The sequence below is a fragment of the Cupressus sempervirens genome, chromosome 10, assembly GCF_028749045.1.
Source record: "Cupressus sempervirens isolate cs-2001-9-10 chromosome 10, ASM2874904v1, whole genome shotgun sequence".
Classification (NCBI taxonomy): Eukaryota; Viridiplantae; Streptophyta; class Pinopsida; order Cupressales; family Cupressaceae; genus Cupressus; species Cupressus sempervirens.
In genome coordinates this window covers 586,492,488-586,517,960 of record NC_143127.1, presented here as the reverse complement: position 1 = coordinate 586,517,960, position 25,473 = coordinate 586,492,488, and the positions used below count along the sequence as shown (strand labels likewise).

At 34.8% G+C, this 25,473-nt stretch overlaps 1 pseudogene; it reads left to right on the top strand.

The window, feature by feature from the left end:
• Positions 1 to 316: 316 nt before the first annotated feature.
• Positions 317 to 15,674, top strand: LOC149535229 (protein HOTHEAD-like; annotated as a pseudogene).
• The last annotated feature ends 9,799 nt before the right edge of the window (positions 15,675 to 25,473 follow it).

The following is a 25,473-nucleotide window of genomic DNA, read 5'->3' as shown; positions in this document are numbered from 1 at the left end:
ATATTTATGTGAAGATTTTACATATGCATATCTTTATATATATCAAGAGATCTTCAATAGATCTGTAAGATCTGAAAATTAATTCATTGCAAATGTTTCTATAATCCAAATATTTATAGGAGGCATCCAACTGTGTTTCTAATAGGAAGTTTAGATACTTTATCTCAATAGAATTTGAAACTATTTTATAGTCTTTTGAAGCTCAATTTGTATTGTATATACAGATTCTTGTAGCATAGTGCTTCTAATAAGAAGTGTCTAGACCTCCCTTCCAAAATTTAAGTTTCTTACAATACAATTTTGAAGCTTGTCGAGTATGTTTACAGGAAAAATAAGGTCAAAAGCATATGGGGTTGTTTTCAGAGATAAAGATGGAGTTGAGCATAGAGTCCATTTGAAGAAAGGAAAGAGTGAGGTTATAATCTCTGTAGGGGCATTGGGAAGCCCATAGCTACTTATGTTGAGTGGAATTGGGCCTTAAGAGGAATTGATGTCTGTGGGAATAAGAGTAATAATGAACAAGCCTGAAGTGGGAAAGAATATGGCTGACAACCCCATGAATCCTATTTTGTTCCCTCTGTAGTTCCTATCGAGCTCTCACTCATTCAAGTTGTGGGTATCACCAATATTGGAACCTTCATTGAGACATTTGGTGGATATGGCTTGTCTACTGAGGTATGTATAAAAACATCATTCAATCAGATCTATTAGATTTCTATGATCTATGTTAATGCAATTTCAAGTTTTGGATTTTCTTTTATCATCAATGTTTTGGATCATACTACATGATCTATTATGATTATCAACATTTCAGATCATACTACATGATCCATCATCATTATCATCAATATTTTAGATCATACTACATATACTATCATGGACATCATCATGATGGATCATATAGTATGATCCAAAATGTTAATGATAAATAAACTCTACACAATCAAATCCAAAAACTGAAATTATAGCAACATAATTCTGTTAGCATTATATTGTATTTATCATCAGTGACAACACTTATTCAATTCTAAATGATTACCAATTTCATCACTCAATCTATAGTGTATACTGAGCATTCAGTGGTTACCTTGTAGGTTCATCACTTAAGTAGTTCATACCGAGCATTCCTGAAGCTACTGAGTGAGTGTGCAGTCCAGCAGTTCATACTGAGCATTCATGAAGCTACCGAGTGAGTGTGTAGTCCAATAGTATCTACCGAGCCTACAATGTTCACCAAGCTTCATAATGTCTACCAAGTCATCAGTTTGTGTGATGGAAGCTAGTATTTACCTAGTTATGGAAGTGTAGTGTTTACCTAGTGAAAGCAAGGTAAACGAAGGATTCATTTTTTACCGAGTGACACACTATCTACCGAGTCTCAAATGGTTATCGAGTTCCAAGCTATGTTGTGTGATTAGTATGGACCGAGCTTCTACTTCTACCAAGTGCATGACGATGTTGAGTAATGCAGTGGATGTCAAGTATCAGAAGGTTACCAAGTCAGCTTGAAGAACTCGAGTTTTCTACTATTTGGCTAACTCAGTAATATTTTGTTCACTTGTGTTTTGGCCAACCTTGCAATTGTAATTATTGGAATGGTATATATGTAATGTATTATATCATTTGCAATGTATGAATAAATATTTTAAGGTATGGACATGTAATGCTTTGAGAAGAATAAATGTGAATTAGCAGCAGAGCAGAGTATTCAGCAAGGTCTACAGGGAGCAATAAAGATTCATCAGTCACAAGAGGTGATCTGTACTTCAAGGATCTAATCAGCAATCAAGTTGTAAGTAGATCCATTGTTTCATCCTAATAGGTGAATTAGTTTTGTAAATCCTTTAACAAGGTAGACTTAACAGTCTCTGTATAAATCTCCTAATAGAGTGCATACTTCATTGTATGTTTGTAAATCCTCTAACAAGGTGGATCTAGTAGTCCAAATTTCTCTTAACAGGGAAAATCACCAAAAGTGATCAATGTCAGCCCTGACAGGCTAACTTCATACTATAGTAGCGAAGTTTTGTGGGTATCATCCCCACCCCATTTTTACTTTCTATTTGGAAGGTTTTTGGGTCACCAAAATTCTGTGTTCATGTGTTATAAATGTTTATCTTTCTCATGTATACAGTAGATTAGATGAATGAATGATGAATGGATCAAGTATTGAATTGATTTAAGGTTTTTGATGTTATTGATTCACCCCTCCCTTCTCAGTAACCTAGTTATTCTTGATTATTTCTAGCAATTGGTATCAGAGCATTGTGGTTCTCAAGACAAAGTTTGATAGCTTAAGAAAAGATCTAAAGGATAAATGGAGATATGCAGACTTGACAAAGCAATTGAAAATGAAAAGCTAGATCTGGAAATGGCCATGGCTCAACTCAAAGAAGAAAAGGAGCATCTTTCTCAATCCCTGAAGAGAAAAAAGGAACTTGCAAGACAAATGAATGACCATCAGTATGTTGAAGAAAAGATTGAAGACCTTTTACCATCAAGCAGCTCAAATGAAGCTAATGAGGCAATCAAGGAACTCCTAACAAAGAATGGCTCTCTACAGGAAGAAGTAAGAAAACTTAAAAGAGAATAAGAAATCCAATCAATCAGGCTATGTGAAATCTTGGAACAAAGAAACAAATTTGAAAATGAGACAAATGAAAGGATCAATGCAAATCAAAGTCTTATCAATCAACTATCGAATGCAAATGAAAAAATCATGAATCTAAGATTTGAAAATGAAAACCTAAGGATTGATTTAGTCACTGAAAGACAAATCAGTGAAAGATGGGAAAATGACCTAAATGCTGAAAAGAAAATCATTGAGAGAATAATGAAGTCTCAAGAAGATATTAATCAATTAAACCAACAAAATGAGTAGAATCTTCATAGACAAAAGGGTAAAGCAGGACTTGGATATAATGAAGAAGGTGAATCTTCCAAACAAGGTGCTCAAAGGAATAAAAAACCTACTTGTAATCACTATGGTAAGTTAGGTCATACATCAAAAAAATGTTGGAGTAATGGAAAAGAAAAATTCAATGGAAAATACTACAATTGCAATTACCATGGTCACAAAGCTAATGAATGCAAGGAAAAACCAAAATTTGAAGGCAAATGTCACAAATGCAAGAAGCATGGTCACAAGGAATTCCAATGTAGATCAAAATAATTCAATCCAGCTGAACAACTTGTTAAGGAAATCTTTATATGGTATTACAATACCTAGTGCAGATGTCATTATTGTGGAGAATATGGACACATTGGTAAAGACTGCTCAAAGCATCACTTGAGAAAAAGAGATACAACAGTAAGATGCTATACATGCACTGAACTTGGTCATATAGCCAAGAATTGCATGAATATAGGAAGAATTGAAGATGAAAAGAAAGCTAAAGCCGATAACATTCAGAAATAGATTAGACAACAGTGGATTCCTAAATCTACCAAGCAAAATAGTTCAAATGATGGCCATGTCACTCAAGAAGTGGGTGACTCTACCATTTCCAATTAGATTCATAAAGGAGGATCTAGAACTGTATCATCAAGCTATATCTAGAGTAGTTCCAAATGAAAGAAAGAAAAAGATCCAATTAGTATTTCAGATACAAAGGGTCACAAGAAATTAGGTCATACCGAGCAAGGTCAGTCACAGACTCAACCGAGCTAGATCGGGAGTAAAAAAAGTTTTTCGATCATCAAGTCTCAAGTTTCTATGAAGCAAGTGAGTGGATGACAACTTTTCAAGTACTATGTCATCACAAAAACTTTTGTACCGAGCATTAATGGAAGATTTTCATCAAAAGGCAGAATTCAATTTTATTTCTCACTGCGTCTTCAAAATTCTCAGAGCTAAGCGATTTTAGGTGCATCTAGGCTACTTCAAACAATTTTAGAGCAAAGAATTTGTTCAAAAAATTTCTATCCTTTACCGAGCATCAATGGCATTCAAGAGTAGCAGTGGCACCAAGGAAAAAAGAGGTTCAAAAATGCTAGTTAAAGGTGTGGAGTGGAAGGCACCAAATTTCAAGCCGACCCCAATGGAGCCCAATCACAAATTCCACCAAAGGTACTCTTTATCAACGATATTCGTACTCATTTCAAATTTTTTTTCAAGAGATTGGAAACCTAGAAATGGACAATGCCCTAGGAGAAATGAGTGTTGATGGCTCTTTGAAACCCGAGCATAAGCATCTAGAGACCAAAGGATTAACCCATATCTTGCATATGCGAAGAATTTTCCAGATTAAGTGGATTAGGTACATCCTCAATCATGTGCATAATGATCAACTATGGTTAGATCAGCCAGTATTAATCACCAAGAAGATGATTCATAAGATTATTGGTCTCCCCATGCTAAGTAAAGAAAAAACTACCAAAACCATAGGTCAGGAGAAACTTTAAAAGAAAACCCTAGCTGAATGGGATGGTAGAGGTTTGAAGATTAGCATTGTTTCTGATGTTGAATTAAGGTTTGGCATTCACATCATTGCTCACAAGATTTATAGCTCTAGTCATTTGAATAGTGTGCCCTGTGAGGCCGTGGATTTGGCATTCAAGGTTGTGAAGAAAAATATGGAATTTGATATGTCAGAATTATTGTTAATACAACTGAAAAAGAATATGGATAGCATTAGGACTTCAAAGAACAACCCTTGCAAATTTGGTTCTTTGTTGACATGTCTTTTCTTCTATGTACAAAAATTCTTTCCATCCAAAGGGACTATTGTGTAGAGAAAAGATATTCCTATTCTATATCAAATAAATGAATTTGTAGCAGAAATGGGTGTAAGCTTTGATAGCATCATAAATAATTATTTTGAAGATTTCAAGGAAAGGATGAATAACAGGTTTCGAATTCCACAAAAATTGGTTTAAGACTACAAAGATGATGTATGCTTTATGGTTGATTATGATAGAGTATACATTTAGGCAGTCAAGCCCCAAGTTGCATTGGTGAAACCTCTTCCTTATGAGGTGAATATTGATGAAACTAGGGATATTATTGAAGCACTAGTGAATGAGCCAGTAGATCCAAAGCAACCAATTTTTGGAACATATTGTTGGTGTAAATAAGTATTTACTTATTACACTTACTTAATTTTACTTAGGTTAGTGCATTATTTAATTATTATTTTAGGTGAGACACTTAGTAGTTCATGTACTCTCATTGAGTTACGCAACTCTAATTATGCACATGGTGTCTACAACACAAGAGTATGCATCATTCACTGAGTTGTCATGATGACAACACAATTATCCACACTCCTCATTTAGCACATGTTGTCTACACCATTGATTTGTGTGCTACACCATTGCAGGCTTATCCTCACATCATTGCACTTAATCTCATGCTCAATAGAGGATAACCCATATCTGGTGGACATTTGCCTGGTTGTATGACATATCATGATGCTAACTTCTATGCATTCTAGAAGCTCTCCTGAGGCCTTTATATTCAGGTACTCCTAGTGTACTCTGAACCAGTTATTGAATGAATATCATCATTCTGATCATACTCTGTCTATTTTGGTCTACTGTGTGCTTATGTTGAGTTATTTAGTTCTTGGGTGAATTTTGGACTAGGCCAAATTCTTACATGGTATCAGAGCTGAGGGAGATTCTCATCACGTAGCCATTCGAGACCATTAATACTTCAGCACCTTGACACAAATTCGAAGGATCTGCAAAAATTGGGAGTGTCTAGAGCCATATCTGACCTCACCGTTGCATTTGGAGCATCGATTCAGTGAAGATCAACTATAAATTTTCCTATATTAGGTGAAAGTTGATCATGAGGCAAATATTTTTTGCAAATTGAAACCCAGAGGCCTTGATTTGCAATTCAGGTATGATCGTTTCATTGATCTGATTATTATTTTTTCAAATCTAAATATTTATTTTATCTCTACATTTATTTTTTGATCTAAATATTTTTGAAATTTTTTACATAGTAGAGCAGAGAATTTTTTTTGCCAAACTAGGCAGTGACACCTCAGTTCGGCTTTATATTTTGGTGGCATTTTATTATAATCCACAGGGCATATATTATTTACTGCAAATCAGCGAGCTTTTTCATTCAACCCGCGATCGTGCTTCCCACCTTTGCCAAATTCGGCAAACCACAAACTATGGCCAGGACACACCGTTGACCTAACACTTTTGGCAGGGTTGCCTTTATTAAGGGCTCCACGAAATATTGTATTTAAAAAGTGCATCAAGTACTCATCCCACCAATGTGGGATTTTCCTTTGCAGATTCCAACTGCAGTACGAGATTTGACATCGGCATTCAATTTTTGGTAATGTAGTTCAAAGTCTAACAGTTCGCTACAAATACATGCGCCCAATCAGCATTAACTGTATCGTGCCCAGACACGCACCTATTTCTTCTACTTGTCAACACCCAACAGTCCCAGTCTCCAGTCACACACAGTGCAGAGTCATCCACCAGCTCTGTAATCTAATCGTACGCCACCTGTACATTTCGCAGGTGGACAACCTACTGCCATGCAGACAATCTACCCCTGCTCTACATAGTCAATGCCTGTGTCATCAGCCACGCAAGCATTTGTACAGCCAACTCAGTAGTGCCACGACATTTTTCGTACATATTTGTACAATATGGAATGATAGCTCGCTGCCACGTTAGCCAAGGCAAGTTGGAAAGTCCTTGACGTCACCATTTCTTACGCCTAAATTTGACAATCGTATGATCATCATTTCAAGGCAAAATTACAACTGTTGTGATAGTCGTATGACTGTCAAATTTAACACCATGATTCGTTGATGCAACCCCTCTGCAAATTGATTTTGGTTTTTGCAGTCCGACTTCGGGAGGCCATAACTCGGACATCTGGACTCCAATTCAAGTGCAATTTTTTTTGAAATTGGGTTTAATTCTCTATATTTTTTAGTGGTGTAGCTATTTTCTAGTTTTGGTGCATGGGTTGTTCAAAATTTTCATTTTTTGGTGATTGTACTTGCATAATCCTACATTTTGCAACTTCAAACGCTCTGTACAAGCACATCTGGAGTCGAAAATAGGTTCTGCTTTTTTTTGAAAGTGCATATTTTTTTGTCTACTTTCTAGATCTAGCATCAGATTGTAGAGTTGTGTTGACAAAATTTTCACTTTCAACAATAGGGCCTTTCTTTGCTTTGTAATGCTTCAAAATTGTAGCACTTTGTAAAGTTTCAGATTTGTACTCTATTAAGAAGTTGTAACAAGAAAAATCAGAAATTCACAAAGGGCAAAACTGGCAAGTGGTACATTGTAATCACACTATAGATAAAGTGCCCAAAGAATCTATTTTGGGGGGGTTTCTTGATTTAGTGAAAAGGGGGGTGTTCTTGGTGTTATGTTCTCTCTTTTCTACACTTTTCTTTTATTTTTTGCATTATGGGCAACTTTAAGTTTCCTAAATTAACTCCTCATAACTATGCTTCATGGTCAATTAAAATGTTGTATCACTTAATGCATAATGGAGTTTCACAATATGTAGATGGTACTCTTCCTAAACCAGTAGGTGATAATGTTTTTGCAAGTGATATTTCAAATTGGGTAGCAATGGATAGGAACGCCCTAGGTCATATATGTTTGGGGGTAGATGATAAGATCATATATCAAATTAAGAAATATACTATATCCAAGGAAGCTTGGGATACCCTCGAAAGCCTTTATGGTAAAGTGTCTGAAGAGGATGTTTTCAAAATCGAGGATGAGCTTGTATCCTTAGATCCTAAGTCATATGACTCCATACAAGACTTCATCATCAAGGTGAATGAGTTAAGGACGAAGCTTATTGATTGTGGGATTTCTATCAAAGATGAGAGACTGATCTATCTCATTCATAACAAGCTGCCATCAGAATATTCCACATTTGTATCTTCTTTTAACACATCAAAGACTACCTTAGGGTCTACCTACAAGAAAGTCACTTTTGATGAATATGCTAAACTATTGGATGATGAAAAAAAGAAGTTGAAATCAATGGGGATTCTCAAAACACCTCAGTCCAAAGCATTGGTGGCCAATGAGGGTTCTCAACATTTAGCTAGATAGTCTTCAAATAAAGGAAAGGGTAAGAAGAAATGGAAGAGTAAATCCGAGGATGCAGAAAAGACCACCACAATCAAATCAACAAGGCAAGTCCTCAAATTCCAACAAGAAAAGAGACAACAATAAGGAGAAGAAGAAGTGTTCTTATTACAAGAAATCGGGTCATGAAGAGCATGAGTGTTATCTCAAGAAGATTGATGAATTAACCAACATCATGAAGAAACATAATGTTCCATTGCCTAATGCTTACAAGGAGAAAGGATCGTCTTTAGATTCTAAGGGCAAAGGGCAAGCATTCATGGCAAATGCAAACTCTTCAAAGGAATGAATATTTGACTCAGGTGCCTCATAACACATGGGTTCTTCAAGAGAGGATTTTTCTTCAATGAATCACTCAAAGGTACCACACATCTTCATGGGGAATGATAGCAAAATGGAAGATGAAGGGAAAGGAAATGTGGAAATGTAAAATGGAGAGTTTCAAGAGGTTCTCTATGTTCCAAACCTTAGTTTGAATCTCCTATCAATCTACCAAATCACTCACCTTGGAGATGGACATAGAGTTGAGTTCCTTCCAGACTCAGTAAAGGTGCACAATCTCAAAGATGATTCCTTGGTTGTAGTGGGGAAAGTGAATGATCACAAGAGGTTGTACTCTTTCTCACATTTTGTACCCAAGTCTCGTTCAAAGGCCTTGTTATCTCAATCCAATTCAAACATGCAATTATGGCATGAGCAGTATGGTCATCTTGACTACCGCTATCTTCAGTAACTTTGCACATACCACATGGTGAAAGGTCTACCTCAAATCAACTTTTCTAAGGGTGAATGTTCAACAGATTCAGTGGATATGCATCTAGAGGGGAAGTTACAAAGAGGGAAGTCTTCTAGAGCAACAGGTGTTCTACAGATGGTTCACATGGTATTAGTAGGTCCTTTTTCATTTAGCCAGGGTCGCTACATACTTACCTTCATTGATGAATTTTCAAGGTTCACTTGGGTCTACTTTTTGCATAACAAGAATGAAGTGTTGGACAAGTTTCTAGACTTCAAGGCTCATGAAGAATGGAAATCTAGGAAAGCCATCAAAGTACTCTGAATGGACAATGGAAGCATGGATGTGAACATAAGACTTAAGGACTTTTGTAGACATGAGGGAATTGATCTTCAGACTCCTTCAGCATTCAGTCCACATAAGACAGATGTTGCAGCTTTGAGGATTTGCACTCTTATGTCTATGGCAAGTTGCATGATACATGCCAAATCTCTAGATCCATCATTAGAAGTCAAAGCAATCTCTAGTGCCACTCACATTCTTAATCGTTCTCCTAATCCAACTTTAGATGGAAAAACTCCTTTTGAGGCATGGTGCGGTAGAAAACCTATTGTGACACACTTCAAAGTCTTCGGGTGTCCTGCATGGGCACAGGGATCTTCCAAGGGATGCAAGGCACAGTCATCTTGACCTTGTACTTTCATTGGTTATGAAGATGGTGTGAAGGCATATAGACTTCTAGATCTTAACACACATCAGATATTTGTGGAGAAGGATGTACATTTTGAGGAAAGTTCTCCCAACTTGTCCTCTACTCCTCTTCACACATCATACAGTGTGGATACTGATAGTGATTTCAGCGATAGTGCTTCAACAGCTTCAGATATGTGGGGTTCTTCCGATAGATACAGTGAGAGATCACTTCATCAATTCAGTCCACATGCATAGATTGCCACAGTGATAGGTCCAGAACAATAAGGTACATCCAGTCTTCCAGATATAGGTTCAGTAACAAATTTGGGGGATAGTATTGATGATCTGCCTCTTTTTCTTGGTGCAAAATTACCTTCTTCAGTTGTCACGAGGGTTCCATTAGACTCTCTTGTTCATTCTCTACATGATCAATCATCATCGGTTGAAGTGATTGTGGATACTTATGATCAGCAGTTGTAGCAAGGTTCTTCATCAGTTGCAGAGACAGACAGTTCTTTGGGACAGGTTCTTTAGCTAGTTGAGTAGGTTTCAGAGACAACACTTATCCATGGGATTCTTTCCACACACAACGGAAGCCTCTCATTTGTACCCTTGGCATTATTTCTTCCTAAGGGGAGGAACACCATTCTGTAGTCTTGGATTAGCTTCTTCATCGGAGCAGTCACTGGCAGGCATTCTTCTTTGGGGCAGGGAGCCTATCCTATCTCTCTTCCTCTTCTCATCATTCTCTTATGTATATACTGGATGTATGTCATAATGGGGGGGTCTTGATTACTCCATCCATCCATGCATCCCTATTTATCTCTCTTTTTGGGGGAGGGTTTTTCCCATGAGGTTTTCCTTCTTTCCCCGCTTTATGGGAGATTGCATATCATTATGTACATGGGTACCTAGCATGGCCTAATAGTCGGGGCCCATATTGCATTTCATCCTAGATTATGTAAGCTTAAGGGCATTCCCCTAATTTGCACTTAAGGGGGGGTCTTGGTGTAAATAAGTATTTACTTATTACACTTACTTAAGTTTACTTAGGTTAATGCATTATTTTATTATTATTTTAGGTGAGACACTTAGGAGTTTGTGTACTCTCATTGAGTTACAAAACTCTAATTATGCACATGGTGTCTACAACACAAGAGTATGCATCATTCATTGAGTTGTCACGATGACAACACAGTTATCCACACTCCTCATTTAGCACATGTTGTCTACACCACTGATTTGCATGCTACACCATTGTAGGCTTATCCTCACATCATCGCACTTAATCCCGTGCTCAATGGAGGATAACTCATATCTAGTGGACATGTGCCTGGTTGTATGACATATCATGATGCTAACTTCTATGCATTCTAGAAGCTCTCCTTAGCCCTTTATATTCAGGCACTCCTAGTGTACTCTCAACTAGTTATTGAATGAATATCGTCATTCTGATCATACTCTGTCTATTTTGGTCTATTGTGTACTTTTAGTTCTTGGGTGAATTCTAGCCTAAGCCAAATTCTTACACATATGATGAGGCAAAGGCCAAAATTGAGCTTGAAATCAAACTTCCTCAAGCAATTAATAAAGCCAAAAGAAAGGTTGCTAAGTTAAAAACTGCTATCGATCCCCTAATGATTATTGAGGGAAAAGGTGAGGATGAAGAAGAGGAGCAGGTACCAGATGATATAGAGGAAGAATCAGAGAAGGAGGCAGAGCCAGTCAAAAAGAAGGGCAAGGTAATCATTACCAAGCCACCCAAAGCCTCCATAGTTGTTTTCACAAGGTGAGAAAAAGGTAAGAACAAAGGTGAAGTAGTATTCAGCAAGCCCCAACTGACCTTCCAAGAAATATTGAAACAAATCGAAGAGGGAGGTAGCATCACAAATTTCAAGGCATTGAAATTTGAAACAAGGACTAATGCAGAGAAAATGTAGATTGAGGAACTGGTACTTAACAAGATGGAAAAATGGAAATACTCCCCAGACCAGCTTGCCCCTCAAATCTCCAAAGAGTTGTTGATGAGATTGCAACCAAGGTGGGAGTCAGCCACCCAAATGACCAAGGACATATATGAGCAATCCTTGAAGAATCTTCTACCGAGTCTTAGTGAAGTAGAAATAAAGGCAGCAATGAAGAACAAGGAAGGTAAAATGATGATTAGATTTCACACATGTTTGATTTTAATTAAGGACATTGAGCATGTTGTAAGAGATGCAACAAACATGTGGAAGAACATCTATCATTTGCAAAAGCCCAGTAATGATCCTACAGAAATCAAAGATGATGATGATGACAGTGACAATGATGAAGGAGATAATGCTCCATGTGCCACTTTTGATGTTGAGGACTATCAGGCACTAAAGGATGATGATGAAGCTGAAGAGGAAGACAAGGATGAAGAAGATCCAGTAAAAATTGCAGCAGAAGTTATTGCATCCCTTCCTCACTCTCCACCAAAGACTATTACATCTACTATGGATATAGCTTCTGCAAGTGAGACTGTGAGCACAATTGCCACATCAATAGCTCAATCATCACCTGTCACCTCCCAGCTACAAGTATCTTCAATGGAAGTGTTAAGCACTTCATCTACTGAGTTGTAGCCCTCTTTATTAGCTCCTGAGTCATCTATTGTAGCTTGTACAGTAAGTTTGCCAATTTGTTCTATAGTTTTGTCATCCATAGCTTCAACTACATCAATTTTCGTTCCAGTTAGTATTTCAATTTTAAATATTCCAGTTAGTACTTTAGTTGTAAATATTCCAGTTGGTACTTTACCTATTGATACTTCATTTTTGAGAAGCACATCAATTTTGGATACAGTTAGCACCTCTCTCATTTTTCCTCCAATTAAATCAATTCAAGTTTTTTTCTGCTAGTCCAACTTCATCAACTATTGTAACCACTGAAGTAAAACCAAAGACTCCACTAAAACTTTTTTTTACTGGCAAGGCAATTGATATAGACTTGGACAAGGAAATTATTATACCTAAGATAGATCTGGATACTGCCACAATTAATGAAATGAGACTAGTCAGTCAGTGTTTAGAGCAAAGAGCAAGGCAGAAACAACTTAGAGATGAGAGAGATAAAGAATTCACTATAATTGAAAGTGCTAGAAATATAATTACTGAGGCAATAGGTGTTGATGTGGATTCATCTCAACACATTTTGTTACAATTAGAAGAGGCCATACAAAATTTCAATGAGGACACTTCTGGCCAAGAGAAGCTTATAGAAAAGGCAAAGAAGAAATTTGATAATAAAGTGCTTGAGCACATTGCTCAGCACATTACAATAAAGCAGGTTGAACTATCTTCAATTTTGAGCAATCTTGAAAATTCTTTTACAAATGTAATATCCCTTTTTGCCAAGCTATGTGATGTTACCAAGTACACAAAAGAAATAAAGTTAAAATTGAATAAAGTAAGTGCTCAAAAGTTGCAGCTTGACCGCAGTTCAAGCTCCACACATCACATAAGGATCAGATTCCTGTCAGACATGCAGGCATAACTATTAAGAGAGGAAGCAAGGATCTGTTCTACACTAATAGACATCTAGAACATGATCCTTCCTATCATGGACACAATGCAGAAGCACATTGCTTATTCAAAAACATTGACCCATGATAACAATTTTTCTATAGCAGATCATATGATTGAACTTTCTGTAGAAGTTCAAGTGGCTCTCTCCACCTACAAAATTTTGCAAGAGAACTGGGATAAGACATTGGCTCTTATTCTTAAGGTACATTTTGATTTTTTCTCACATTTTGGTGTCTCTGTATAAGTATGATTACCTTTGGCATTATTGTCAAAAAGGGGGAGATTATTATGACTAAGAGATAGTAAAAGTCAAAGAGGGAGTAAGAGACAATGGAGAAAATAAGAGAGAGTATATTGATATATGTACAGTGATAAGCTACGTGTATACCATGCCATATGTATGGGGGAGATATGTAAAGACATGTAAGAAATGTATATACAATAGGTTTACAAAGATCAATTTTGAAAAATCAAATCCAGTATGTCAGTATACACAATGTTTGGCTCATAAGTTTTTTTTGTCACTAATGCCAAAGGGGGAGATTGTTGGCATTATATTGTATTTTTCATTAGTGACAACACTTATTTGATTTTGAATGATTACGGAGTTCATCACTCAGTCTACAATGTATACCAAGCATTCAATGGTTACCCTATAGGTTCATCACTTAAGTAGTTCATACCGAGCATTCCTGAAGCTACCGAGTGTGCAGTCCAGTAGTTCATAACGAGCATTCATGAAGCTACCGAGTGAGTGTGCAGTCCAGCAGTATCTACCAAGCCTACAGTGTTCACCAAGCTTCACAGTGTCTACCGAGTCATCAGTTTGTGTGATGGAAGCCAATGTTTACCAAGTGACAGAGGATTCATTTTTTACCGAGTGACACTATATCTACCGAGTCTCCAATGGTTACCAAGTTTCAAGCTACGTTGTGTGATTAGTATGGACCGAGCTTCTACTTCTACCAAGTCCATGACGATGTCGAGTAATGCAGTGGATGATGAGTATTAGAAGGTTACCAAGTCAGCTTGAAGAACTCGAGTTTTCTACTATTTGGCTGACTCAATAATATTTTGTTCACTTGTGTTTTGGCCGACGTTGCAATTGTAATTATTGGAATGGTATATATGCAATGTATTATATCATTTGTAATGTATGAATAAATATTTTAAGGTATGGACCTGTAATGCTTTAAGAAGAATAAATGTGAATCAACAGTAGAGTAGAGTATTCAACAAGGTCTACAAGGAGCAGTAAAGATTCATCAATCACAAGAGGTGATCTATACTTCAAGGATCTAATCAGAAATCAAGTTGTAAGTAGATCCACTATTTCATCTTAACAGGTGAATTAGTTTTGTAAATCCTTTAACAAGGTAGACTTAACAGTCTCTGTATAAATCTCCTAACAGAGTGCATACTTCATTGTATGTTTGTAAATCCTCTAACAAGGTGGATCTAGTAGTCCAAATTGCTCTTAACAAGGAAAATCATCAGAAGTGATCAATGTAAGCCCTAATAGGCTAAGTTCATACTACAGTAGCGAAGTTTTGTGGGTATCATCCCCACCCCAATTTTACTTTCTATTTGGAAGGTTTTTGGGTTGCCAAAATTCTGTGTTCATGTGTTATAAATGTTTATCTTTCTCATGCATACAATAGATTAGATGAATGAATGATGAATGGATCAAGTATTGAATTGATTTAAGGTTTTTGAGGTTACTGATTCACCCCTCCCCTCTCAGTAACCTAGTTAGTCTTGATTATTTCCAACACATTCAATTCATTTATTGGTGCTATAGATCAATGTCGTTATGTGACTAATTTGCACCTTTTTGTGGACAACAGAAGATAAAGAACAAGGGAGGGATTATTCTAGAGAAGGTGAATAGTCCCCATTCAAGGGGTTATCTGAGATTGAACAGTACCAATGTTGGAGAAAACCCAATTGTGAGATTCAATTATTTTGAGCATCCAGTGGATCTACAGAGATGCATAAAAGGAATAAGGACTATTGAAAAGGGCATAATGTCTCGTCCTTTGAAACAATTCATTCCCCACAATGTAAACTTGACTCAGATAATGAGTTCAACATTTCAACATCCTATAAACTTGATTCCTAAGAAAACAGGGGATTGGAAGTCATTAGAGTAGTTTTGTAAGGATAGAGTGACTACAATTTAGCATTATCATGGAGGATGTCAGGTAGGTAGTGTTTTTGATAGGGATCATAAACTCATTGGAGTATATGGTATTAGAGTCATTGATGGATCCACTTTTCTCTTCTCCCCTGAAACTAATCCTTAGGGTACCTTGTTGATGCTTGGAAGGTGTGTTTCATTTTATTTGAATTCTCTTATATGACATGTTCTTTTTATTTGAATTCTCTTACATTTGTATGATCACCCTTAAACATCACACACTAATATTTAAACATCACACACTAATGAAAGAATCCAGGTTTGCAAACATTTTCATGTTCTGATGATGCTTGTAAAAAATATCTGAATATGATCCATATTTTTTTGTGATTCGTGTAGATACATGGGAGTGAGGATTTTGAGAGAATGACTGGGTAGACTTGCTAGAGTATAATATTACATAGAGCTCTAGGAGCATGAAAAGATCAATCAAACAGTTGATTTTCCTACCAAAGTTAATAGTAGGAACTCTAGTATCGAAGAAAGCATGGAGATTTATCAATAATTTTTCTCCCATTATGAGAAACGTCATTAAAATCTCTCTCTCTTTCCTTTTTCCTACTCACCAATGATATTCTCTCTAGAAGTCTGGCGAAAGGCAACATGGTTCTTTGATAGGCAAGCTCTTAATGTTATAGCCTAACAAAGCTTATGCTCTTTTTAAGCGAATGCATGTTTGGTTCAATTATTAATATAATTTGTACATTTAGAGAGATGCACCTCTTTGTAAATAGTCCAATGGTTGGAGACAGTTATGGTTGTGAAGCTTATAATATATTTTGAGATATTTTTATTGTAAAGGATAGATAAAGTATAATGTTAGACAATATAAGATTTGTGTAGTTTATAATGATTGGCAAAGTAGTCTTTGAATTTATATTGTAAAGGATATTTAAGTACAATATTTGACTATATTAGATGTTTGCAATGTATAATGATAGGCAAAGTAGTTTATGAATGTATCATACTCTATGATTCATCATGAAGGCCACACTTGGACACTTATAATGTTACAAAAGCTATTTTCAATAGATTCCACTTCAAACAATAATATTTTTAGTTATTGGATGTCAACATTATCATTTATAAAGAAATAATAATACATATATTAAAAATAAATTGAGTGGATATTGACATCAAAACTTTTATTTGTACATTCTTCTTATACATCAGTTCGATATCATATTTTATAAATTTACTTAATATATATTTTTCTTCTTTAAATTATAAACTCATATTTAAGTAGTGAAAACTCAATTAAGTTTAAGAACACTAGGATTATTATGTAGTCTACAAATTTAACCTATTATATTGATGAAGTCTATGTTATTTTTAAGCTTAATAGGATTATAGACATAATAAAATCAGATTGAGACAACAAACAATTTTGAACTATTATATAAATAAATAAAGTAATTTGTAAAGAACAATAATTCCCATCAAATTCAATGTCTTCTTGGTCCATGTATAAATACTTTTGAAAGATAACATTAGTAGATAAGAAAAATCAAGCTACTAAATTGGGTTCTAGTATTTATATAGTTTTGCTGTAGAACATAATTAAGCTTTTAGGAAGATGAGATCACAAGAAAAGGGAGATTTTGAGTATCTCGTTAAAGATCTCATTCTAACCTAAAGTATTTGCAATTGCCTATGAAAATGAAATTACAAAGTATAATCTACCTCCCTTTATTGTCATAATGCTACAACATTCTACATAAGTAAGAGAAAACTACCTCAAGGTCTATGTTTGTTGATGTAAACTGGACATTTAAGTGTCATAGTTAATCTCAATCATTACTATGACTTGTAGTGACCAACAATAAACCCACTAAAAATAACTTGGCCAATAATAATCTATAAAAGCATAGAGACTAACAATCACTAAAGAAACAATTAATATTGGAAACATAGCCCTGTGGATACCATCCTCGCAACAATTTCACAACCCTTCACAAAATGTTAAATTGATGAAAGTCATATAGATGCATTCTCATTGCAAAGGTATGCAAAAATGAAAAGCATGCATATGTAATCATATCAAAATGGAGATTGTCTCCAAAAAAAATATCTAACCATTTTTACAAAAATCATATTGGTTCATCTCAATATGAGTGTACAAAAAAATTAACATGTATGTTCATCTTGATCATATGTAATGCAAAATCCTTTTAAACTTGAAACAATGCAACCTTACGTGATAGAATTTTGAAAAGTAATAATAACATAATTTATAATAAATCAAATACTTAAGAGAAAACATCTAACAAAGTTTACATTTTCATTAGAAAATAAATCATTGTGCTTATTAAAACTTTTGATCTAATTATTAATATGCTTGTTAGGTAGAGAAGTTCATCCATGTTGTTGTGATAAATACTCATTTAAGATTTTAATATATTTGTAAGATTATTTAAAATTTGGCTACAAAGGCACTCAAAATGCAAATGATAATGGAAAACAATATTAGATTAAAAGTTGAAAAAATAAATTGAAAACAAAAAAGAATAGTGATTACAAATAAATTATAATTGAGTACGTATATCAAATAAATAACTTAGGAGACTGAAACACTGCAAATGTCAAATAGTGTGTAAATAGTTTCTAAATAAATTTGACTTGGTGTGAATACGACTTAAATGGAGAACTATATAGAAAATAATAGCTAGATAATGCACTTTGTTCAAATTAACACCATTCCTTAAGTGCAACTTAGGAGGGATAAAGAGAAAAACACTCAAAGAGGGAGTTTAAACAATAAAACAAAAGAGTCCTACCTAATAACCAAAAGGGAAAATACAGAAACCCAAGCAGTAAAATAAAAACCCCATAGAAACTATTGAAAGTCATAGCAATCCAAGGTCTCCCTGAGCTGGATCCAACGCGACCAACCTTGTGACGATCTCATGCCCATAGATCCTACAACAAACATAACAGTATTTCCTCTTGAAGAGGATTTGGAATTTGCTCTCAATTTTCTATTTCGAAAAGTCAGAAGTGAGGAACAAAATTCCTTTTTGGATATATATTCACTTTTCAAGTGAATAAAAGGATTAGGGTAATTAACTAGTTCACCTAGTTAAACCCTTAATCCACCCAAACAAAAGTAGGCTATTCCAAGTAACTAGAATCAACTACTACAAAGCTATTAGGAATTAAATTAAACTAAACCAAGCCTAAAATTCCCTTTAACCAATAAATCACAATAATTAGATAACTTCCATGACCATTGTGGATTCCTAAATGCACAGACACACTTATGGGTCTAATCACATAATGCACTATGAATCTAGATTTACAAATTACCAGAGGATTAAAATATCAATAAAAGATACATCGTCCTTACATGGATGATATTGGTTCAAAATTAATAGTTTAGCTCACAATAGTTCTTGCATTGTATTCAAGAGCTTTTTTTTGATGTACAGTGTTACAGTGAGCATGAACAACATTGGCTTCATCGTCTTCATGATTGCAAACATGGTTGCTTCATTGCTAGTTGTTATGACTCTATTAAAAATATCTATAACTTCTTTGTTCCTTTTCTATTTTTTCCCTCACCTTCTTAAAAAATTAATTTAAGTAGAATATTGATGAATGTGCAAGGTTCAAAACTGCGTGGGTTTAGCGAGAAGGAAGAAAACATGGAGAGGGAAGATATAAAGACATTGTTGAAGAAGTGGAGGGAAATCTACAACGATGAATCTCTTGAGTTGAGATCAAATGAGAGAAATGTATGTGAGGGGAAGAGGAGATATGAAGCAGAACAGGGCAGTCCTCATGCTTTGCATGGTGAAATGCCTAATGCCTGAGAAAAAAATGTCTCATGCAGCCGTGAGAATTAACAAAATATGGAAATTATAATAGGCCATGGTGAACTTGTAAATAGAAAGGCAATAGTAACTGCCCATGTTGTACTCAAACAAATTTCCTACTAATGAAAAAAAAGAAAAAACAAATTGGTTTGAGTTTTTTGGGAAAAGGATGTGCGCAACCATCTATTCTTTCTTCCTCGATAAAAATTCATGAAAATTTACTGTAATTTTTCATAAATAGTACATTGATCCTTTAGCCCATTCAATCAGATCATGTAACTTCTCAAGTTGTTATGTAATTTCACCATGACTGTCGTAGGAGCTTGACAGTTTCACATTTGTAGGTTCAAATGCCTAATCAACACTCTTCATGTTTTTCATTTTATGTAGCATTTTTCTATAGTTTTCTTCCATGAGTATTTTGGAACATCTACTCGTGGATTACTAATCCTAAAATTTATGGGCAGATTTGCTTAAGGATGTACTCGAGTCCATGTGTTTTCTCAAAAGATTTGCTAACTCTGAAAATTTCAATAGGTTTCTTAAGGATATGCCCAAATCCTTCCAGGAAACATTACTTTCATGCTATCTCCTTTTGTCTCTCATAATTCGATTTCTTTTTCATAAGCTTCCTTGTCGATTTGTGATGGAGAATCTTTCTCGAGAATGTTTCTATGTTTCTATAAATATTTGCATTAGGGCTTTTGACTCTTAGAAGAAAGATATAAAATGATTGTTCGAGAAGGCGTGTTTCAATTCCTTGTTGAAAATGTTTCTTTCTTAAATGTCATACAATCATTTGTTTAAGGGCTCTCAAGGCTTTAAAGGATTACATAAATTTTCTAGAGTACATGCTTCTAATCTTCTAGAGTGCATTAAATGCTTATGTTAAGGATTTGTCTAAGGATTGTTGCTTTTTGAAGTCCATAAAACCTTGCTAGCTCTGGTGTGACGATATCATTAGTTATTGAAATGACTAAAAAATATAGTTTTTGATTTGATCTTATATTATTGTCAAATCTTTAGATTTTTCATTCTTTCCCATATTTAGGAAAATTGATTTCGCTTCATAAATATATTTATTGTCTAATGTCAGATCTGTAAGGTGCAAGTGTATATAATATGGTTGATCATATATATTATTTTATTATACATTTAATCTAAATATATGAAAGGAAACTTAAGAGATATGAAAATAATAATTAAACATTGTTAACTTGAAATAGTTAGATTTAATTATTCTTAAATTAATATACATTTATTATAGAATGAAAAGAAATTTAGAAGAGGCTTGAGAAATAATGGAGTTGAAGCCATTGTTAAGATATTGAGGAGATGTTGCATATTATGTCATGAAGTGTATAGAGTATATATTTACTATTGATTGTATAAAGTGTGTCTTACTTTTGAATGTTGATTAGAAATATTCTTACGACCTATGTGTATCTTAAGTAAACTTAAGTAAGTTTTGTGATTAAACTTAAGTAAGTTTTGTGATTAGGATATAATGATAGACATGTTAGGTAAAATAGCATTTTGATGCCAACAATATATAAGAAAATAATCAAGTGTTGTTTCATTTTATCTCTTTCAAACTAATGATATCATGAATTATTAACCTAAAAAATAATTATTACTTTAAAGGAATGAAAGTAACAATAAAACCAATTAAGTGCTTAATTTCTTAGGATATGTAAACATAATTTTCCAAGTAAATCTAAATCAATAGTTGTTTTGAAAGAAGTGTGATTTAATGAAACACCTCAAAAAACTATTGTGAAACTATATACAACTAATCTCATTGCTAATAGATAATTTAATATGTTATATGCCAAGAAATAAGATGATGGAAAGTACTATCAGATTTGAGGAAGATCATTTGGGATATTGTAGATACCATATGATTTCAATAATGAGCAACGCTGGAAGCTAGTTCCTGTTAATTAAATAAGAAAAGAAAACCAAATCAACCATAAATAATAGAAATCGTCACAACAATAAATGCAAAGAAATATAGAAAGAATGAGGGACTGCTAAAGTCACCCACCATAAAGCAAAGCTATTATGATACACATTAACAGAGGATGTATCAAATATGTTTACAAATCTCTAAAATTGAAAGAACTTTAAAGCTATGAGTATGTTCCATTGCTCTTATCGATTCTTAACCCTAAAAATGTTTCAAAGACTCATTTCTCTGCATCGGTTTCCTGATGCCTTTTGTGTTTGATCTTTTGAGGGTTGAATGCCTTTAACTCCATCTCAAGGCATCTTTTCTAGAAATTGTATCATATTGGTATTTTTCTATGGCATTCATAATTTCACTCTCTTACACCTTGCTCTGTAGATATGACATTTAAGCTTTTTCTCCTCTCATGTTGTATGGAAATTGTGAACATCCTTCCTTTGAGTATCCAAATCTTTGTGTTGCATGGTGAATATCATTAAGGCACCAATCATATGCCCCAAAATCATGTGAATGTTTGGTATTTGAGATTAGTGGTCTATATCCAAGCATGGTTTTTCTTGTGTGCTCTGAGATGTGGATGATTGGCAATAGTATTGTGAGATGGGTGAAGAATTAGTTACAACTTTGTTGCAAATATTGGATGATCATCTGCTTCTCCCCACTTTGTATTTCCATTGCAAAAGAGTGGGGAAATCTAGAAAGTAGGTTTCTTTTCCGAAGAAATTGTCAAGTATTTTATGAGATTGCATAGATTCGTATTATTATAAAACATGAGATTGCATAGAACTACACATATTCCTGAAATGTGAGAATAACAAAGACTAATTTCAAACTAAGAGGAGGATTTCTATGTGAACAAGCACATGCAATCCTTTCTGCGTCTTTGACCCCAGCTTTCTAAGCGATATTGGCTAAATGTCCCCTCCAAATTACTGAAAAATAGGAAAAAAAAACAATAATGCACCTTTGTCTAGTTTTGAAATGATTAAAATTTGTGGTCAAATGTGCATTCTAATCCTGCACAGACGGTGCACATATCAATTATTAATCAACGGATTCCTTTATAAGATTTTAATTAAATTCCGCACCCAATGTTTAATAAATTAAATATCGTGGACACGAAGTGGTATCACTGGTTTCCTGATTTAAATAAGTATGATATGCAACTTGTGGTGGATGAAGTCAGGGATTAAAGAATGTGGCGCTGCCCATTGTGGGTCTTCCACGCCATCTCCTCATTGGCGATGTAATCCACACAGGAATGAGCCTCTCTATACACATGATAAATAATTACTTTATCAAATGTATTTAAAATTGATCCAGGACCTCTTTAATTTCGTTGCAATTGTCCATGCGGGCTTTGTTTTCCCGTTGAGGTAATTAATAATATTTTTTAAATCACCTTCGACCCAAAGATAATTGCACTTCAAAGCTTTGACGAGTTTTATAACAAGGAGGGCCCCACTAGCCGCAACCATGTGGCTAGATTGGGTGCCAAGTGGACAAGCCCCAACATCAATGTAGTTACCATTTGAGTTCCTAATTTTTCCACCCCCACCCGCCTCCTCTCGGTTGCTTTTGGTCGCCCCATCAAAGTTGTCTTTGATCCAAGCTTCAGGAGGATAGTGCCAAACAACATTCTCTCTTAGGTTTTGCTTAATACTTGTGTTGAAATCACAGAGAAGCAGGGCATTGCGAAAAAAACCTTCATTGCTTAAATTATAAATTTTTCTTTTGGTGATAAAATATTCCTTGATACCTCTAATAGTTTTCTAGCAACATCCCAATTTGGGGATTCCTTGTCTCTAAAAACTTTGTTATTTCTCTCTTTCCATTTATTCCAACATATTGGGGGGGTGGGGGTGGGGGGGGCGGGTGCGTGCACGAGTTTAAATTCCAGACCACATTGACATTATCATTCTTCCCTTGGCAATGTCATTGTTTGACAAAATTTTCAATATTTCTAGGAAAAATCCAATTTAGGTTCCAACAATCAAGACATTGATTCCAAGTTTGATGAGCATAAGGACATTGAAAGAACATATAATAGCTACTCTTGTCCTCCTTTTTGTAGATATAACAACTCTTGGCTAAGGAAAATCCCCTTTGCAAAGATTATCCAGGGTCAAGATCTTATTTTGGATCATGTCCAAAATAAAATATCAACTTTTGGGATAATGTCTTTTATCTAGCAGGAGGCCCAAAACGGAGTGACAATACAAGGATTCAAAATAGCCAAGCCAGAAGCCACCAAATAAACACCATTTGGATTCATACCCCAAATAATAGAGTCTGGATCCTTATTAACATGTCAGGAATTAAGGTTTAATTTAATGTTCTGAAGAATAGGATTGATGTCTTGAGGATTGACCCATGTCCCATTTATCCAGTAGTCAGAGACATGAGAACCAAAAAGTCCTTTTGCATTGGTTAATAATATCAATGTTATCAACCCTATCCTCAATTAGATCCTTCCACAGCCATCTATCTTTCCAAAATTGGATCCTTCTTTCATTTTCCACTTTCCACCTAGCTCCCTTATTGGCGATAAACTTACAATCTTGTATGGATCTCCATATAAAAGAGCCACCTTCAAAATTTGACCCAATTAGAAATTCCTCTAAGGAAGAGAAAACAGACATAGATTTTCTCTTCAAGATAAGATTTCATTCCTTTTCCTCTGATTAAATCCTCCAAATCTATTTAGTTAATAAGGCTTTGTTCATATTCCTAATAGATCGGATGCCTAGACCTCCTGCCTTCTTTGGTTTTCATAATTGATCTCATGCTATGAGGGGCTTTCTTTTTCTTTCTTCCACTACATACCATAAAAAAATTATTTTGAGTTCTTTCAATTAAATCAACAAATTTACCAAGAATGTTGAATAGGCTGAGAGCATAGGTGGGAAGGTTATGCAAACAACTTTTCACTAAAGTAACCTTATTAGCTTGACTGAGCAAGTTCCCTTTCCAACCAGCCAATTTATAGTTGAACTTTTCTAGCAGGCCTTTCTAGAAAGACTTTGGTGGTTTGAGGTAGAGGGGAAGACCTAGGTAGGACCTAGGAAGGGAAAAAATAAGACAACCCAAGATCTTGGATATCATATTTTGGCTCTCAATGGGGGCATTAAGGAAGATGTCTTGTTATCTTGTTAATGCTACTAATATTTTATAATGTGATATAACTAATGACATTTATTAGACAAATGATTATAAACATCCAGATCAAAGAGAAATGGTAGGAGCAATGGGATCACCTTGCAATGTTTGGGTTGATAGGAGGTGTTATGGTGGTCCCCATTCTGCACTACTAGTTCCCAATCTAACCGTCAACAATACCAAATAATCAAGTCATAAGAGTGCATGAATCACAATAGCAATGGACAAGACAGTCTACGCAGGTGATCTCCAACAAGTTGTATTGGGCGTGAATCTTGTTTTGGTAGACTCATGAATAAAAATGCACACAACACATCACACACTGAAGCTTAAAACACATGCTACAAAAAGTCCCCACCAAAATGGCTATCTAGCTGACATAATGGCTAGTTACTGTCATTTATTAATCATTTAAAAATTATTAAATAGTTCTATTATAATTTTATTTTAATGTTAAATAATAAACAAATATTAATTTTGTCTATTAGGTAGACGCTTCCAAGTTCAACCATTCAACTTTTCCATACAATAACAACATCCAATAAATTACTTGGTTAGAACTCCGAATTTATTTTACACATCTCTTACATGTAGAACCCTCATCCAAAATCTCCGCTATTCGCCCAAATGTGATACATCTTTGTCATCCTACTTTGCATGCATACTTTCAATTTGCCTGGCTTTTCTATGCCTTTCAATATAACCAGTGTTGACCCATTCAGATTTAGTGATTTGATTAGAGGCCATCGACGCTAATTAGGTTCTGATAGGCTCGTCAATATGGATCAATGTGCAAACCATCGAATTAACTGTGGGTCAAGTGGGTCAGTTTAGCCCCACACTCCAAGTGCTTATTTGCGTGTTGGGCCTACTTCAACTTTTTCGTCTTTGTGTTAAAAATTAAAAATGAGACCTTCTTTTATAGTCTATCAATTGGGGACTATTTCATGTTGATTTTTTTTTTTTTCATTTTAATGAAGGTGGACTGGATTTGATACATTCTAGTTAGATATTTGGTAACAATCAAGTAAGGAAGATTAAGATCACCATTAAAATAGTTAGATAATTGGTAACAATCAAGGAAGATTAATATCACTACTAAAATCGTTTATTCAAGATTGCTTTTCTAATTGTGATCATTTGTTACCTTTTTTTGTTATACATCAACATTAGGGTCTGCATTGTCATTATCATTATTATCTTCTAAGCCACGTACTTCATATTAATCTTTATGATCTCTTCTTTTGTTT